Below are 20,028 nucleotides of genomic sequence, written 5' to 3' on the forward strand. Positions count from 1 at the left end.
CCACAATCAGCTGTTATTATGACCTCCACCAGGGGTCGGGTTTAAACCGGTATCTCCAGTTTTAGATGAGATAGACAGGGTGGACAGCAGTGTGAGCAGCCTCTTCTTACCTCAGCACCCCTGGTATCTCCAGTATTAGATCAGATAGACAGGATGGACAGCTGTGTGAGCAGCCTCTTCTTACCTCAGCACCTCTGGTATCTCCAGTATTAGATCAGATAGACAGGGTGGACAGCAGTGTGAGCAGCCTCTTCTTACCTCAGCACCCCTGGTATCTCCAGTATTAGATCGGATAGACATAGTGAACAGCAGTGTGAGCAGCCTCTTCTTACCTCAGCACCCCTGGTATCTCCAGTATTAGATCAGATAGACAGGGTGGACAGCAGTGTGAGCAGCCTCTTCTTACCTCAGCACCCCTGGTATCTCCAGCATTAGATCAGATAGACAGGATGGACAGCAGTGTGAGCAGCCTCTTCGTACCTCAGCACCCCTGGTATCTCCAGCATTAGATCAGATAGACAGGATGGACAGGAGGGTGAGCAGCCTCTTCTTACCTCAGCACCCTGGTATCTCCAGCATTAGGTCAGATAGAAAAGGTGGACAGCAGTGTGAGCAGCCCCTTCTTACCTCAGCACCCTGGTATCACCAGCATTAGATAAGATAGACAGGGTGGACAGCAGTGCGAACAGCATCTTCTTATCTCAGCACCCCTAGTATCTTCGGTACTAGATAAGAAAGATGGGGTGAACAGCAGTGTGAGCAGCCTCTTCTTATCTAAGCACCCTGGTATCTCCAGTTTTAGATCAGATAGATATGGTGGACAGCAGTGTAAGCAGCCTCTTCTTGCCTCAGCACCACTAGTATCTCCAGTATTAGATCAGGTAGACAAAATGAACTGCAGTATGAGCAGCCTCTCATCTCAATACTCCTGGTATCTTCAGTATTATATTAGAAACACAGGGTGTGCAGCAATGTGAATGGCCTCTCCTTACCACCACACCTCTGATAACTCTACAATTAGATCAGATAGATAGGGAGGACAGCAGTGTGAGCAGCCACTTCTTTCCTCAGCACTCCTGGATGCTCCAGTAAAAGATTGGAAAAACAGGCTGGACAACAGAGTGAGTGCCCTCTTCTTACCTCAGCACCACTGATATTTCCAGTCTTAGATAAGAAAGACAGGATACAGCAGTGTGTGCAGCCACTTCTTACCTCAGCATTCCTGGTATCTCCAGTATTAGATCAGATAGACATGGTGGACAGCAGTATGAGCAGCATCTTCTTATCTCAGTACCACTGGTATCTCCAGTAGTAAAACGCATTAACAGATTGATAGGCTGGACAGCAGTGTGAGCAGCCTCTTCTTATGTCAGCACTCCTCATATCTCCAATAATAGATTGGAAAAACAGGCTAGACATCAGAGTGAGCACCCTCTTCCTGGTTCTTCCAGTATTAGATCAGAAAATCTACTGAGAGCACAACTTGCTACCCATGAACAAATGGCGCAAAGTTTTTTTTACTGCACATGATTACAGACACCTCTCCTAGGACAACTTTCACTAGGGCTGGGACAAAGTTTGTTGCCCTAAGAAGATAAGGCAAATGGCATTCTCACCACACTCCCTTGAGAAAAAGGGATAAGCAGCGCTAGTGACTAGTGATGAGCAAGTGTACTCGTTGCTCGGGTTTCCCGAGCATGCTCGGATGGTCTCCGAGTATAACTGCTTGGAGATTAAGGCCATGTTCACACTTTGCGGCGTCCCTCTGCGGGTTCTCCCGCAGCGGATTTGATAAATCTGCAGGGCAAAACCGCTGCGGTTATTCCTGCAGAGTTATCGCGGTTTGTTCCGCGGTTTCCGCCTATACTATTGATGCTGCATATGCAGCAATATGCAGCATCAATAGTAATGTTAAAAATAATAAAAATTGGTTATACTCACCCTCTGATGTCCGGATCTCCTCGGCGCTGCACCCGGCGCTCCGGTTCCAAAGATGCTGAGCGAGAAGGACCCTTCGTGACATCTCGGTCATGTGACCGCGGCGTCATCACGGTCATGTGACCGCGACGTCACCGCAGGTCCTGTTTGCACAGCAACTCTGACCGTCCGGCCACGTGCAGCGCTGAGAGGTGAGTATATCATGATTTTTTATTTTTATTCTTTTTTTTTACCCCAAATATGGTTCCCAGGGCCTGGAGGAGAGTCCTCTCCTCCACCCCGGGTACCACCCGCACATTAGCCGCTTACTTCCCGCAACGTGGGCACAGCCCCATGCGGGAAGTAAGCGGTTCAATGCATTCCTATGGGTGCAGAATCGCAGCGATTCTGCACAAAGAAGTGACATGCTGCGGGTTTTAAACCGCTGCGTTTCTGCGCGTTTTTTCCCGCAGCATGTGCACAGCGGTTTGCGGTTTCCATAGGGTTTACATGTAAACGGAAACGCTATGGAAACTGCTGCGGACCTGCAGAATCAAAATCGCGGCGGTTCCGCGGTAAAAACCGCAAAGTGTGAACATGGCCTAAGTTTTCATTGCCTCAGCAGCATTATTTGCGGCTACTAGACAGCTTGAACACATGTGGGGATTCCCTAGCAACCAGGCAACCCCCACATGTCCTTAGGCTGGGTTGTAGCTGTAAATCATTCAGCTGCGGTGATGAAAACTAAATCTCCGAACACTAACAAATACTCAGAGAACACCCGAGCGTGTACACTCGCTCATCACTACTAGTGACCTTCTTTCTGGCAGTGTCTGTCTTTTAGCGCTTCATTTGGCACATTTACACATCTGTAAAGGTCAAATTTCTGACATACCATTATTTTTAGATTATCTTAGCCAAAAAATATTTAATCTCCATTTCACAAGCTGTTTTCACCCTGAATCCATTACTTTTCTGGATCTGCAGCTAACCGGTAAACCAGTAGAACTTATAGAAAACCAATGGAGGGCAATACAATTTGACATACCCATAGTTTCCACCAAGCCCATACTATTAAAATGATTCCTGTCATGTTCATAAACTTGTTCCTCATCACAGAGACAGACAGACTGTTTGTGCTTCGGGGCGGCCTGTGGGCAGGTCTTTCCTTGGTTTCTCTGGCTTAGAGCTGGAGGATAAGACTCTGCTTACAGTCCGGCCCTGGAGCACGGGCATCTCATTAACTACAAACTTCTAACACTGATTACACAAGAACCACAAGACATATTTTTCAGTCCACCACCTGACAGCACCATTGGAGGACGTCCTTCTTATCCGCAGTGGGACAGGAACCACAAGTTAAAAGGACCCTCCCCACTCCACCCACCAGTGTTTTTCCTGTCCCACTGCGGATAGGAACTGCAAGACGTCCTCCGACGGTGCTGTGCAGATGGTGGGGATCGGGGGGCCCAGCCTTTCCCTTCCCCGCCGCAAGATATCTGCGGCTGATACCTGCCATGGGGGGTCCCTCAGCCTCCCCAGTGTAGCGCTGCTCCTGGGGTCGGGTCCATTTCCTCCTCGGGGGGCTCTCGGCCCGGGTGCCTGTATGCCGGGAAGTGTGTGCGGCGACCGCTTCCAGCAGCGGCCGGTTCCAGCTTGCGGCCGCGGTTTCCGGGTCCAGCGGCCGCGTCACTTCTGGTCGCGACGACCGCGTCACTTCCGGTGCGGCCAGCATGGAGGATGACGCCGGCAGCAGCGCCGGCCTCGGTGAGGGGCACAGCGCGGTCACCGCAGCGGCGGTAAGGAGGGCAGGATCAACCAGGTAAAACCTATATAAACTCACCAGGGGGGTCTGTATACCGCCGGCCATCCTGACAAAGGGAGCACTCGGCTAAACGTACATACTGTCATCTGCACTAATGGAGGAGACTGCCAGACCTGAGGGGACTGACCAGCTTCAGGGGCACGTGAGTGGGCTATGCAAAGCCATACCACAAAGCTCACCCCTCCCCCTGCTCCCTACTTACGGTGCCCACGTATCTCTATTTTACCCTAGGCTGAGCCTTCCATCCCCACAGCCGAAGGGAAAAAATCGGGGAAAAATAAATGCCCGATATGTTCCACTAAGTTTCCGGAAAACTGGCGGAAACCATTGTGCAAATCGTGCACATCCAAAATTGTGGGTGATGAGCAGACAGCGCTACTATCCAGTATGAGGACCATGATTCGACAGGAGGTTCAGGCTTCTATCTCAAGCTTGAATCTTCCCCAGGCTACTCAGTCAGAACCACAGACTTCACGGAAGAGGCCGAGGGAATCTAGCCCCTCTTCCGAGGGTGAGGTTTCGGAGGATTCTGACCAGGAAGAAAGAGACGGATCTGTGGGCAGAGGGAAGAGATATCTCTTCTCCGCAACAGACACAGATGAGCTTCTTTATGCTGTGCGTAACACCATGCAGCTACAAGATACGCCAGAGGAGACCTCGATCCAGGACGAGATGTTTGGCGGATTACATGCCCAGGTGACAAAAGTCTTCCCCGTCAACAACCACATTCGTTCCATGATCCTGGAAGAGTGGCAGGAAGCGGAGAAGAAGCTAGTGATTCCCAGGGACTTTAGACTTCGTCTGCCCTACAACCCTGAAGACATTAAAGTGTGGGATGAAGTTCCCAAGATCGATGTCCCACTAGCAAAGGTGGCGAAGAAGACCTCAATTCCATTTGAGGACTCTTCCACATTAAAAGATCCTATGGATCGTAAAGCAGACGGTTTACTAAGGAGAACTTGGGAGTCCTCCGCGGCAATAATACGGGCCAATATAGCGGCAACCTACGTAGCCCGGTCAATGCACTTATGGATTGACGATTTAGAGGATCACCTCAAAGCCAAGACTTCCAGAGAGGTTATCCTTAAATCATTGCCATTGCTCAAACTCGCAACAGGCTTTATGGCAGACGCTTCTGCCGAATCTGTAAGGTTTGCGGCTAGAAGCGAATCCCTGTCTAATGCGGCCAGAAGAGCCATATGGCTAAAAACCTGGTCGGGGGATCTCCAGTCAAAAAATAAATTGTGTGGAATCCCATTCTCAGGAAATAAAGTATTTGGGCCAATTCTAGACGATATTCTAGAAAAGGCCTCAGATAAAAAGAAGGGTTTCCCTGAGGAGAATACCAAAAAATATCAGCCCTTTCGTAGGTCCCGACCTGGTCAGAGGACAGACTACAAGGGGAAAGGGAAGACTGGGAGGTGGTCTTATCCCAAGGGTGGAAAAGGTAGAGACTCCATCTTCCCTAGTGCAGGTACACCAAAGTCAAATAAATGACATAAAGGTGGGAGGTCGATTACAGAAATTTCTAGGGGGTTGGCAGAAGGTGTCCCAGAATCCTTGGATTCTACAAGTAATTGCACAGGGATACAAATTAGAATTCTCCGGCAGTCCCCCAGAAAGATTTGTAGTAACCCGACCTTGCCCGCTCTCCGACTCCTCCATGTGGACAAACATCCAGGAGCTGTTAGAATTAGAAGCGATTGTGCCAGTTCCCATCTCAGAAAGAGGCGAAGGCCATTATTCCCATTTATTTTCAATAAAGAAACCGTCCGGGGACTCCCGGACGATTATAAATTTAAAACCATTAAACAAATGGGTCCGGTACAAAAGATTCCGGATGGAATCTATAAGATCCACGACGCCTCTAATAGACAAAGACATGGTAATGTGTACCCTAGACCTAAGCAACGCATACTATCATGTCCCGATACACATCTCCTACCAAAAATTCCTGAGGTTTGCCATAATGAACAGGGGGATTGTACATCACTTTCAGTTCAGATGTCTCCCCTTCGGGCTTGCTTCAGCGCCCAGGATCTTTACCAAGCTGATGTCGGAAGTGGTGGCCTATTTGAGGAATCAGAATGTGACCATAGTTCCATACCTGGACGACTTCCTGATAATGGCGAAATCACAGAAACTCCTCAAGATAGACTGCACTTTCACCCTTTCCATCCTACAGGAGCTGGGGTGGATTGTGAACTGGAAAAAGTCCTGCCTGGTCCCAAATTCCAGAATAAAATTTTTGGGGGTGATCTTGGATTCCAATCTAAGAACATCTTTTTTACCAGAAGACAGACAAGAGGCCTTGATCAGGCACATCCATCAATTCAGAAGAAGTACCCCCTCCATAAGAGATGCAATGAGGATACTCGGCTTCATGACAGCATGCATACCCTGTGTGAAATGGAGCCAATTCCACTCGCGGGAGTTGCAAAGAGAAGTCCTAGGATCCTGGAACAGGAAACAGAGTTCCCTAGACAGGAAGATGCTTGTGTCTCCGTCGGTGAAGAGATCCCTAACCTGGTGGACCAGACCGAGGAACCTGAGAGAGGGAGTACCGTGGGTACTCGATCCCTGTGTTACGGTTACCACAGACGCCAGTCAATACGGATGGGGCGGTCATATAGGAAGAACATACTACCAGGGAGAATGGACTCCTCAGATTGCGGCAAGATCATCGAATTTCAGAGAGCTGTATGCGATCTGGAAAGTGTTGGGCCAGGCCCAGTCATTGGTCCGAGACAGACACGTGAGAATACTGTCCGACAATGTCACAGCAGTGGCATTTCTGAGACACCAGGGAGGCCCGAGACATCCACCACTGCAACACTTAGCAGACCAGATTTTCAGGTGGGCAGAAAGATCTGTCAAATCCATCTCGGCAGTTCACCTGGAAGGTGCCAAGAATCAACTAGCAGATTTCTTGAGCCGAAAGTCGGTACATCCCGGAGAGTGGGAACTGAACCCGGAAGTATTCAGCGGTCTATGCCAGAAATGGGGCACACCTCAGGTGGACCTCTTTGCCGCCAGGTCAAACGCAAAGGTCACAGCATTTTTTTCTCTGAATCCTCTAGATGGAGCCACAGGAGTAGACGCCTTGTCTCAGTATTGGGGAGAAGGCCTCCTGTACGCATTTCCGCCTCTTCTTCTGATATCGAAGACACTCAGGAAGATACGAGACGAGAGAGCAACTGTAATCCTGGTGGTTCCTTTTTGGCCGAAAAGAAGCTGGTTTTCTCTACTGTCCAGGATGTCAACAGAAGAACCAGTCTTTCTACTGAACAGGCAGGACCTTCTACTTCAGGGTCCGGTGTTCCACAAGAATCCAGACTCTCTGCACCTATCTGCTTGGATCCTGAACGGCAAACCCTAAGATCCAGAGGCCTGTCAGAAGAGGTCATTACCACACTCCAGGCAAGCAGAAAGCCGGTGACTTCGGCGATTTACAACAAGATCTGGAAGCGGTATTGTTCCTTTCTGGGAAAAGGTCATGTGGATACTTCAAAACCAGATATCCCTAAAATCCTCGATTTCCTGCAACTCGGATTTGACAAGGGCCTTCGGCCTAGTACTCTAAAAATACAGATTGCAGCACTTAGTGTATTTTTCATACATCACTAGCCTCTCATCCCTGGATAGCGAGATTTTCCAGGGCCACACAGAGAATGAGGCCACTTGTGAGGAAATCAACTCCTCCTTGGGACCTAAACCTGGTCCTTAACACTTTGTGTAAAACCCCTTACTTACTGTCAGAAGATATGGACATAGCCAGTCTCTCCTTTAAAACCGCCTTCCTAATTGCCATCACATCAGCTAAAAGGCTAGGGGAGATGCAGGCTCTTTCTATCCAGAACCCATATCTTCAAATCTTTGACGACAGAATAGTCTTCAAACATAACCCAGCTTTCCTCCCCAAAGTATTATCATCTACCAATATAAATCAGGAAATAATCCTTCCTTCTTTCTGCCAACACCCTAAAAACGCAAAAGAAGGGGTCTAACATAACCTTGACGTTAGGGAGACTGTTCTAAAATACCTGGGGGCGACAGAAAGCTGGAGACGGGACACTCACTTATTTATTCAATACGGTGGTCCAAATAGGGGTTGCAAGCCAGCAAAATCAACCATTGCTAGGTGGATTAAAAACATGATTAGCCTAGCATATACAAACCAAGGGAAAGATCCCCCGGACACTCTTAGGGCCCACTCAACACGAGCCATTTCTACATCATGGGCAGAGAAGGGGGGTGCCTCAACTGAGCAAATCTGTAGGGCGGCGACTTGGACTAGTCTTTCTACCTTTGCTAGACACTATAAATTAGATGTCGTATCAGACCAATTAGCCTTTGGTAGAAAAGTCTTACATGCAGTAGTCCCACCCTAGTTAAACATCCTTTGGTATTCTCCAATGGTGCTGTCAGGTGGTGGACTGGAAAACGGTAATTAGTTCTTACCGGTAATTGTATTTCCAGGAATCCACCTGACAGCACTACTAGTTCCCTCCCACTGCAAACTTTTACTACTGACTAATGTGATGTAACATTGGTGTGTAATTGTAAATAAACTCTCTTTTTTGCATCCATCCAGATGTGGTACTTAGAAAATCACTGGTGGGTGGAGTGGGGAGGGTCCTTTTAACTTGTGGTTCCTGTCCCACTGCGGATAAGAAGGACGTCCTCCAATGGTGCTGTCAGGTGGATTCCTGGAAATACAATTACCGGTAAGAACTAATTACCGTTTTCTTCACCCCAGGTATCATTTTAATCAGTTTACCAGCATCAATCTGACAATGCCTGTAGTTTACTTAGCAAAATCTTGCTGACAGGTTCACTTTAACTGTTCACAATAACAGTAATTTTGACCAGGGGTGCCCAAACATTTACATTCCGCTGTATATGTTTTTCCCTATATCCCCAAACACACACATACCTGGTGTGTTTTCAGTGTGCCTTAATTTTTTAACAATTTGAATAAACTCTTTACTATTTTATGAATTTCTGCATCTCTCCTTTCTTGCATATATATATCTGTATACATTCCTGGCTTTTACTGCATTAAAAACTGCATGTCTAATACAAGCCTAATGGTACATGCTCCTGGGTTATTTCGGCTAAGAAATCTTAAGTAACTACCATTGCAGACCTTGTGTGGTAAATCCGAGATATCATCTGTAGCATAAATTCTGGATTTGAAATCCATAGTGCCGGATCATATATGCTGCACATATTCTGCGCAGTGCGTGCATAAGATGTCTTAAAATCTCAGGCACAGCGCGGCTACTGTAGTACAGACAGACAAGAAGAAAATCTATCACTCAGAACAGTAGCAGTGCTTGTATATGAGATTTTAATAAATCTCATGCTGACGCCGCAGAGAATTTCTGCATTGTAAATTGACCAGCGCTGTGGATGCTATTGTGGCGAATTCTTGCGTACACATACCCTAATTGAAATACAGCTACTTCTCTCTTTTGTATCCACCTCTTCTTCAAAAAACTGCATCCACAACTTCAATAATTCCCATTCACTACACATAGACGCCTTCGAAACCTGATGTTGGAGAAGGATGTTATCAATACCATGGATGGCAAGAAGGACAAACAAATCAGTTTTGGAACAAATCAAGCCAAACATGTCACTCGAAGCAAGGATCACCAAGCTACAATTTATCTACTTTGGACACATACAAAGAGAGCAATCACCGGAGAAGGACATAATGGTTGGGAGAATAGAAGGAACAAGGCGAAGAGGAAGACCAGCAACCCGCTTAATACTTAATGGCTTAATACTATCAAGACAACGGTGGAGAAGACCCTGTTGGATCTCTCTAGGCTTGGTCGAGATCGATCTTATCTTAGAATCATAGAATGTTAGGGTACCGTCACACAGCGGCACTTTGGTCGCTACGATGGTACGATCCGTGATGTTCCAGCGATATCCATACGATATCGCTGTGTCTGACACGCAGCAGCGATCAGGGACCCTGCTGAGAATCGTACGTCGTAGCAGATCGTTTGGAACTTTATTTCGTCGCTGGATCTCCCGCTGTCATCGCTGGATCGTTGTGTGTGACAGCGATCCAACGATGCGTTCGCTTGTAACCAGGGTAAACATCGGGTTACTAAGCGCAGGGCCGCGCTTAGTAACCCGATGTTTACCGTGGTTACCAGCGTAAAAGTAAAAAAAACAAACAGTACATACTCACATTCCGGTGTCTGTCCCCCGGCGTTCTGCTTCTCTGCACTGTGAGCGCCGGCCGGCCGGAAAGCGAGCACAGCGGTGACGTCACCGCTGTGCTTTCCGGCTGGCGCACAGTGCAGGGAAGCAGAACGCCGGGAGACAGACACCGGAATGTAAGTATGTACTGTTTTTTTTTTTTTTTACTTTTACGCTGGTAACCACGGTAAACATCGGGTTACTAAGCGCGGCCCTGCGCTTAGTAACCCGATGTTTACCCTGGTTACCCGGGGCCTTCAGCATCGTTGGTCGCTGGAGAGCTGACTGTGTGACAGCTCCCCAGCGACCACACAACCACTTACCAACGATCACGGCCAGGTCGTATCGCTGGTCGTGATCATTGGTAAATCGTTTAGTGTGACAGTACCCTTAGAGTTGGAATGGACCTCCAGGGTCATCCTGTCCAACCCCCAGCTCAATGTTGGTTTCACTAAACTTATCAAGACAACGGTGGAAAAGACCCTGGTGGATCTCTCTAGGCTTGGTCAAGATCGATCTTATCTTAGAATCATAGAATGCTAGAGTTGGAAGGGACCTCCAGGGTCATCCTGTCCAACCCCCAGCTCAATGTTGGTTTCACTAAACTATCTCAGACAGATGTCTGTCCAGCCTCTGTTTGAAGACTTGCATTGAAGTAGAACTCACCACCTCTCGCGGTGCATCTTCCTACAGATCGTTCCTACAGATCATTTATTCATCAGACTGTTAAAAAAACATTTCAAAACAAAAACTACGTTGTCTTCTTATATACTATTATTAGATGTTTCATTGTTTTTAGCAGAATTTGTTTAATGACAAAATATAATGCAATAAAAAAAAAAATTGTAGACACTTCCCGGGCACACTATATTAACATATCCAAGTAGTAGTCTATGCGTGGTACAACCTGACCCCTGGAGCACAACTCACAGCAGCATGCTATGTTTGCACAGTCTGTACATAGTATACTTTTTTGGCATATAATGTCCTGCTTTACCATGAATTTTAAATAGTAAAGCTCAGATAATGGGAACAGATGGTAACTAACGTGCAGAACAAGGGGAGTTTTATTGTGTGCTCAGTCAATAGTCACAAGTAAAAAAAGACCTTTCCTAGAGCAAATCTGGACATTAGGGACAGTTGGCTGCAGTGAAAGCCTTGTATCTATTGGAAAATGTGTCCAAGCAAATTCCATTCTCCTTGTAAAACATTTATTGATTGCACGGTATGGCGTCCTCATATGCTGCTGCGATTTTTTATTCTTTTCTGGAGTTTATAGTTAGTATATTTGGATAAAGCACAGTTACCAACTCCAAATGATAAAATCCAAAATCAATACGCAAAGTCACAGTGTTTAATATGGATGACATCAGGGGCGTACCACGGCAGATCATGCAGTCATTATGGGGTCCGTGAGTTGGGGGGACCTGGCGCCGAGTGGCACTGATCCACACCCACGCCTGTGGGTATACATCCTCACAATTCAGATACCTTGGAATAAAATGGTGTAACAAGAATCATTACTAAATCGTGCCTGCTGTGCGGACCCTCAGTCCTCACAGTGCAAAAACTGGAGGGAATAAGGCAATCTATTTTTTAATGTCAGTATTTGTAGGGGGCTGTAGGGAACCTATATGATACTGTGGAGAACATTGTTTTGATTAGGTGGTTATCATACTGAGTGGGAGCTTCTATGGGCATCATACTGAGAGGGGCGCTATGGGGGTTTCATCCTGTGTGGGGGCTAGCAAACTGAGCGGAGGACATCATACTGTGTATGGGGGCTGTGGGGTCCATCATACCAAGTAGGGTGTTGTTCTCCTGTGTGTGAGTTGTGTGTGGACAATGATACTGTGTAAGTGGTTGTGCAGACTATCATCATGTGTGTGGCAGTACTATAGGGTCATCAGCCTATGTGATGGGCACTTTAGAGTCATCATGCTGTGTGGGAAATTATACTGTGTTAATCGTACTCTGGGTACATCTTACTTCGCCTTTGGGGTTAATGTGGGGGAATTCACTGTGGGGATACCATGCTGCGGGGGCATTTTGGGGGGACTCATACTCTATTGGGACCATGAAATCAGTATTGTAGTATGTGAGAATGCTAAAGAGTTTCAGTAGAGGCATAATTACTCTGTATGTGCCGCAATACATGTCATTCTACCCATTTTTAAAAATTGGCCTCCTCTGCCGAATAATTTTTTGGGCAGAGTTGGAAGAGTGGTGAGAGGGCTATTAGGGCTTTTGCTATATGTCTCCATGATTTCTTTGTACACCTCCTGGATGAAAACATCATATAATTTTAATGATAATCAACAAGAGCTTGAAGAGGACCTGTCACTTGCCATAAATAAGTATTTTTTGTGCATGGTGTACATTTGGCTATTTTCCATAATATGGTGTTTTTCCTTTTACAGTGCTGCTCCCTGCGGTTTATAAATGGTCTCTGAACAGTTCTGGTCACTGCTGCAGCAATCACATGCCCATCCAGCAGTCCAGGGGGTCTTGACGAAGGCAAACGCCAAAACGCGCGTCGGGGTGGACATATCCTCGGGACAGTCCTTGACCCACCCCCTTTTTTGGTCATCTTTCATCAGGTACCATACAATGTGATATTGTGACAGCATGTTAATACTTCATACTATTTAAATGTTATATTTTTCTAACATATACCATGTGGTCACTATTGGATTAAGGTGTTAGTATAGTAGTGCACAGGCACTTTATAAATATCTTTTCACCAAATCTTTTTGTTATTTACGGTACCTGTTCTTTTATGGGGGTCCATTTGGATTTGCACCAATTATTGATTTTTTTATAAAGCTGCAGCACAGCACATATACATTTTCATTATTGCTCATTTTTTGCTACTATAACTTTCTTTGCTGCTATCATTTTAACACCTCATTTTAGCCTGGCCCTTGTGTAGTGCGTCACTTTCTTCCGTGCGTATTTCCTTTCATCCTCACCGTATTTTATCTATTTCTTTAAATTAATTACATAAAAGATTCCTTACACATAATTCGGGCTTTAAACTCATTTTTTTCCTTTGTTTATGATATATCCTTGCCGATATGCCCTATATTATGTCCATGTTACACATGTGGTGGTAAAAAAATAAAATGTACATTTGATTATGTATCACTTTCTATAAGCATACAGATTAACCTTACATGTGTACATTGCCTTTTCAGACTATTGTGACAAAAGCAAAGTGTTCAGTAGAAGCACACAGTAACATCTGAAGCATACCCAAAAACGTCTTTAGAAACTCCAGGAGCGGTTTCTTTCAGTAGCCAATGCACTTCTGTAGGGGATGTGGCTTCTCATGAATAGGACACTGTCGATTAGGGTTTTCAACGTTTTCCCCTATGTCGCTCTTGTCTGAAGCTGATGAAGGTGTGGGAAGAACATCATTTTTTTTCACTGAAACTGGACTTCTGCGGTTTCTTTTGCTCGAACGTGGACTCTCATACTTATGAAGGAATGAACCAGGGCCGCTGGATTCCCAGTAGTAAAAGCTTGGTTCAGTCTTATACTCTGCAATATCATTGATAAACTCACATAAGTAGGAATATTTGAGGAAAAGAGACTTGATTTTATCTTCCATATCTTGACCCACCTTTCTTGTATATTGTACGGCCACTATTGGTTTTACCTGGCGAGCATGTCCAGGTAGCTGAGGCCAGGTGAGTGAGTGTCTGCCTTGGCCAGCTGGAGATCTAACGGTAGGTCACTGAGCTCTTGGAATTCCTTAACTGTCCTTACTGGATATTTTTGGAAAATCCTGTAGTCGCTCGAACAGTGGATTTTCTATGACCTCAAGACTGCCAAAGATTTGTTGTAGTCTCTCCTATGCAGCCATGAGATCAGCTGCTGAATTACTGATGTGGACAGATCTAAATCCCTTGACCCACTCTGTGGATTGTGGCCCAAGCCACTTGATCAGCAGATCTAGCTCTTCAGCAGTAGTGATACCAAGGTCACTAATTAAAATTCTAAGGTCACATTTCCAACCTCTGTAGTTTTCAGGTTGATTATCGAACCTTATGAGACTGGTTTTAGTAAGTTCACGGTAGACCATCTACCTTGCAAAGTTACAGATGTCAGTTTTCTCTGATTTTGGAAAGACAATTACTGGCTGAGTAGTTTTATTCATTTTGCCAGGAGTATCTTGACATAGAAATCCAGGAAAGTATGGTGCAGCATAGTCATTTAGTTTAGTAATGGGTTTAATGTGCATAGTTTCTGCCACGCATGGGACTGGAACTGTGTGGTAGACTGGAACGTGAAGACTTGCCTGCATATTAGCTTGCATGTGAGTGTCTGTGTATAAGGTTTGCTGAGATGCAGAGGCCTGGTACACTGTGGTGCACGAAGGAGGTTAAGGATGAGGAATTGGCAGTGCATTGTACCGACCTGGAATGCAGGATCCTGAAGAAGGATCTGCATCATTTTGCCTTGGAGGAATATCTGCGCTGTCAGGAATGATTGTTGGAGTCAGGGGTGCACTATTTTGGCTGAGTACATAGTCTGTTGTGCACTTAAGAGGGTCTTTTGTATCAAAATCACTTAAACTCATGCTGTCTCTTTGACTCCCATTCATAGCTTGTTCCAGGACCTTTAACCTTGACATGGCTGTGGCATGCTCACATTCCTTCTCTGCACTTGCCTCTATTTCTGCCTTCTTGTGTGCTGCTTTGGCTTCTACTTCTACCTTCTCACATGCTGCTTGGCTTCCATTTCTACCGTCTTACGCTGCTTTCTTGGCTGCTGCTTTTGGTTTTGTTTCTTCCTTCTAACGAGCTGCTTCTGCAGCGCCCCAGAGTCCTGGTCGTTGCAGTACTGACGCTCCGCCGCTAAGGGGGTGATGGTACGTCTGATAGCACTTAAGGAGTTCACCTGACCAGGTATCACAGTCACACTTTACACTTCACATTCTGGCCACCAGAGGGAGCAAAGGGTTCTATGCATTAGGCCACTCCTCACAATCTGGTAAAACTGGGGGCTGGGTAGGAAGTTAGTCAGAAGCTGACTGGGTTGGATCCAGGCAACATCCTGTGGCAGAGGGTGTTGCGGGGGAAGATTCAGGGGGGTCTCTGTCAGGGGTGGGATCCTGACAGTGGCCTAGCGAACAGAACAGAACGTTACGGAGCCGCGCCTGCACTCGAATGCGGTGGCATCCTAAGAAAGGAAAAGAAGCGAGGTTTACTGTGGAGAAGTGAGAAACGAGATCGCAGCAAAAAAGAGATAAAGCCAGTAGGAGTCGTGCCTTAAGATCGAGGCAACATCCTACTGAGGTGCGTAGCCGGTGGCCGGAACGCCGAGGAAGTATTAGGCTCCAAGCAATACTTCAAACAGCGGCAGGACAGTTAATTTTAGGTTGGCTGTCTCACCTAAATCACCTAAGAAGACATAGGGGGCAATTGTGGGAGAGGGGCGACGCTAGGGTCCCGGAAGAACTCCAGGCCTACCCGTCATATGGGTGCGTCCTATCCATATCATCTGGGGGACGGAGAAGAACATCAGAATAGATACGAGTTGTGAGAAAGAAGAACATCAGAAACAGACACAACAGTTGTGAGGACTATCCCGTGGTGCTCAGCAGGGAGGTACTACAACACACAGGCGCTAGAAGGTAGGCACTGATTTCCGCCTGCAAAGGAAACTCTGGATGTGCCTTCGGACCGGACGGTCTCAGACAGCCCTGTTAGCAGTACTCTGGATTGAGGATCCTGAAGCCTTCAGTAAAGAGGTAAAGAGACTGCAACCCTGTGTCCTCGTTATTCATTGAGACCTGCACCACGCACCATCATCCCATCTTTCATTGGACGCCCCTTAGCAGGGTCACGGACCGGGTCTAGCCACCGTGACAACCCCAGAACCGAGACAGAGAGGCCCGGTACCGAGTACCCCGCGGCCCTGCGTCTGGGGGCGCTCCACTTCCACTTCCATCTCAGTTTTCCTTTGTGCAAAGGAGACTTGTTTTTTAGTGGCCTGATCTTCTACATGTCCTTATAAGCTGCTCGATGAGAGTTGAAGGTTTCGAAGAGTGTGACTTAGATGATCGTTTTGACTGGTTGGTGGACCGAGAAATGTGAGATAATGTCTCTGGAATTTGTGCAATTTTCGCCTCTGTCGTGGACTTACTATCATGTACTTTGTGGCCTCTCTCAGAATTAAGTTGCTGCAGACCTCACAGTTCCTCAAGAGAATCATGTGTATTACTTAAGCTTCTACAAACTTGTAATGTATTTGTTCGCCTTTCTGGTATAAATCTCATAAACTGAACACAGTTGTCCCAGGGCTCTCACTAGTGGTAGGTCTTGAGAAGCAGACTGGGAGATGATCCTGACTCAGCAATTCTGCAATATGTCTGATACATTACATGAAAGTTCAGGTCTTCTCTGGACTTCCATGTTTGTTTAGTAGAGCACATAGCTTTCTCACTGGACTGTGGATTAAACTCTAGAGATATCTGATTGCTGGTCTTGCACTGACTGTGTAGTGTTCCCCTCAGCCATTGTTCTTCACAGGCAGAAAGGATCTATATAGTGATGTAAGCTGCTGAAATCTAGCAGGGTGAAAGCTAGTTAAGGAGGCTGTGTTGTGAGCTTTACACACACACTGATGATTACTATATGCTGTGAGCGGACTTTCTGATATCTGTGCTCCATCTGTATAGAAGGTTTTTTTTTTTTACTATTCTGACTTGAAAACTAGGCTGAGTGTGTGGGCCTCATGAGGGTCCGTCTCTGTGGCTCTCTATGTACCGTTACTTACAAAGTGATTTAATCAGATAGCTTGGCTCGACTGTAGAGGCACGTATGAATATTGCAGAAGAAAGTTTATTTTTCAGACAAATTCTTGTAGTTATGCACAATTTCAGTACCCATAAAGAACTTATTGTGAACCAGAGATGCAGATACGACTGACATACAGAATAAGGAAGAAGAAGAGAGGGGTTACTGACATCAAAGGTACATCAGAGTACATGGGGAGAGGGAGGGCAACTTCTGACAGGGACAAACCCTACTGCAAGGCAGCATAACAACACAATGATAATACCATACTGTCTCCATGATTCTTGAATCATTGGACATGACACTATGCTACCTGTCCACCTCTCTATTTTTGTTCCTGACCTTGACTTCCTGATTCGGACTTGCCACTGACTATTCTCTGCCAACCAGCTCCACCAGCAAGCAACCTCTCTATGGACTCAACCCAGGGGGTTGCTGTGTAATTCAAGATCCTTGTATAAGGCTTGATGAGTGAAACCTACTAGAGTTGAAAGCTATACTGATCATAGTCAATGGAGTGACACCATTTCTGGGAGAAAAAAAAATCTAATTCTTTTCTCTAATCTCAGACAGCTCTTTTTATGGTGCATCTCAGGAGCAGCAATCATTTGATTGAGTAGGTTCTTCATAGAAGGAAAAAAGGGGAAAAAAGAAAAAAATAATTTATGGCTTTACTTTATTTAGTAATACAATGGTACTTGAACCTACGTGATTTGTGCTTTGTCTTACCATGTTAAGGTCTTGATGACTACCATTTTGTCAGTCTGTAGTTACTGACAGCATAATCATGTTGAGAAGTTATAGGACTACTCCAGGCTCTAGATCTTCAATTCCTTTTGTACAGTTGTCAAGATTTTGTGCACTTATTCAGACCCTAATTTATTTTACCATTGGATCGTTCTGTAGAGATGAGGTTGTCCTGAAAATACATCACTGATGCGCCAAATTCACTCATAATTACTAGATACAGCTGGGAATGAGCCTGATCCCTTGCAGTATGTACATTCCTCAGTATACAGTAGAGAGCTGTATTTTTTGGGTAGCAGAGGTTACCATTACACGCAGGTGCATCAATATTATGTACACTTGCTCACTCTTTTGGGAAGAGAGGACAACTCCAAACCTCCTAAAGCAGTTGACAAATCTCCCAAGCACTGACATACAGTTAGGTCCATATATATTTGGACAGAGACAACATTTTTCTAATTTTGGTTACAGACATTACCACAATGAATTTTAAACAAAACAATTCAGATGCAGTTGAAGTTCAGACTTTCAGCTTTCATTTGAGGGTATCCACATTAAAATCGGATGAAGGGTTTAGGAGTTTCAACTCCTTAACATGTGCCATCCTGTTTTTAAAGGGACCAAAAGTAATTGGACAATTGACTCCAAGGCTATTTCATGGGCAGGAGTGGGCAATCCCTTCGTTATGTCATTCTCAATTAAGCAGATAAAGGGCCTGGAGTTGATTTGAGGTGTGGTGTTTGCATTTGGAAGGTTTTGCTGTGAAGTAAACACGCGGTCAAAGGAGCTCTACATGCAGGTGAAACAAGCCATCCTTAAGCTGTGAAAACAGAAAAAACCCATCCGAGAAATTGCTACAATATTAGGAGTGGCAAAATCTACAGTTTGGTACATCCTGAGAAAGAAAGAAAGCACTGGTGAACTCATCAATGCAAAAAGACCTGGGCGCCCACGGAAGACAACAGTGGTGGATGATCGCAGAATAATCTCCATGGTGAAGAGAAACCCCTTCACAACAGCCAACCAAGTGAACAACACTCTCCAGGAGGTCGGCGTATCAATAACCAAATCTACCATAAAGAGAAGACTGCATGAAAGTAAATACAGAGGGTTCACTGCACGGTGCAAGCCACTCATAAGCATCAAGAATAAAAAGGCTAGACTGAACTTTGCTAAAAAACATCTAAAAAAGCCAGCACAGTTCTGGAAGAACATTCTTTGGACAGATGAAACCAAGATCAACCTCTACCAGAATGATGGAAAGAGAAAAGTATGGGGAAGGTGTGGTACAGCTCATGATCCAAAGCATACCACATCATCTGTAAAACACGGCGGAGGCAGTGTGATGGCTTGGGCATGCATGGCTGCCAGTGGCACTGGGTCACTAGTGTTTATGGATGATGTGACACAGGACAGAAGCAGCCGAATGAATTCTGAGGTATTCAGAGCCATACTGTGTGCTCAGATCCAGCCAAATGCAGCCAAACTGATTGGTCGTCGTTTCATACTACAGATGGGCAATGATCCAAAACATAAAGCCAAAGCAACCCAGGAGTTTATTAAATCAAAGAAGTGGAATATTCTTGAATGGCCAAGTCAGTCACCTGATCTCAACCCAATTGAGCATGCATTTCACTTGTTAAAGACTAAACTTCAGACAGAAAGGCCCACAAACAAACAGCAACTGAAAACCACCGCAGTGAAGGCCTGGCAGAGCATCAAAAAGGAGGAAACACAGCGTCTGGTGATGTACATGAGTTCAAGACTTCAGGCAGTCATTGCCAACAAAGGGTTTTCAACCAAGTACTAGAAATGAACATTTTATTTAAAATTATTGAATCTGTCCAATTACTTTTGGTCCCTTTAAAAACAGGGTGGCACATGTTAAGGAGTTGAAACTCCTAAACTCTTCATCCAATTTTAATGTGGATACCCTCAAATGAAAGCTGAAAGTCTGAACTTCAACTGCATCTGAATTGTTTTGTTTAAAATTCATTGTGGTAATGTTTATAACCAAAATTGGAAAAATGTTGTCTCTGTCCAAATATATATAGACCTAACTGTATATTCTAGAAAAACCTCAGAAGGTTTGTTTAATGGAGGGGTCCCAGCCTGTAACAGGGGGTTCTCTACGTCTATCTTCCAAATGTGTTTTGTCTTTCCTTGAAAGACTTCACAAAAGTTGGCAAGAATGATGATATCTCTTCTCCTCCTTTATACGGCAGGAGACGGTGAATGGGACTTCCACAATGTATTGCTGTTGTAGAAGCTAGCTGCTATTTTAGAACATGAAAAGGTCACGATTCGACTGGCAATAATGTGAAGGTTGTATCTGGAGAATCGGTGAGTGCTGCAGAAAATAGCAACAGCTTAAATAATTCAGGACAATTTTGCTTGCTAAAATGAATTAGTGTAAAAACAACACTTCACGACACAGAACCTGAGTTGTGCCCCCCACCAGCCGTGCACCTTCTCCATGAGTGACACATGTGCCGAGGACGACCTATCACC

The 20,028-nt window shown here is 45.5% G+C and overlaps 1 protein-coding gene across 1 annotated transcript in view; it reads right to left on the reverse strand.

The window, feature by feature from the left end:
• The window catches only part of ZC3H12C (zinc finger CCCH-type containing 12C), a 188,344-nt gene that overhangs the window by 77,364 nt on the left and 90,952 nt on the right, over positions 1-20,028 (reverse strand). The window lies entirely within an intron of this gene.

The sequence above is a fragment of the Ranitomeya variabilis genome, chromosome 3, assembly GCF_051348905.1.
Source record: "Ranitomeya variabilis isolate aRanVar5 chromosome 3, aRanVar5.hap1, whole genome shotgun sequence".
NCBI lineage: Eukaryota > Metazoa > Chordata > Amphibia > Anura > Dendrobatidae > Ranitomeya > Ranitomeya variabilis.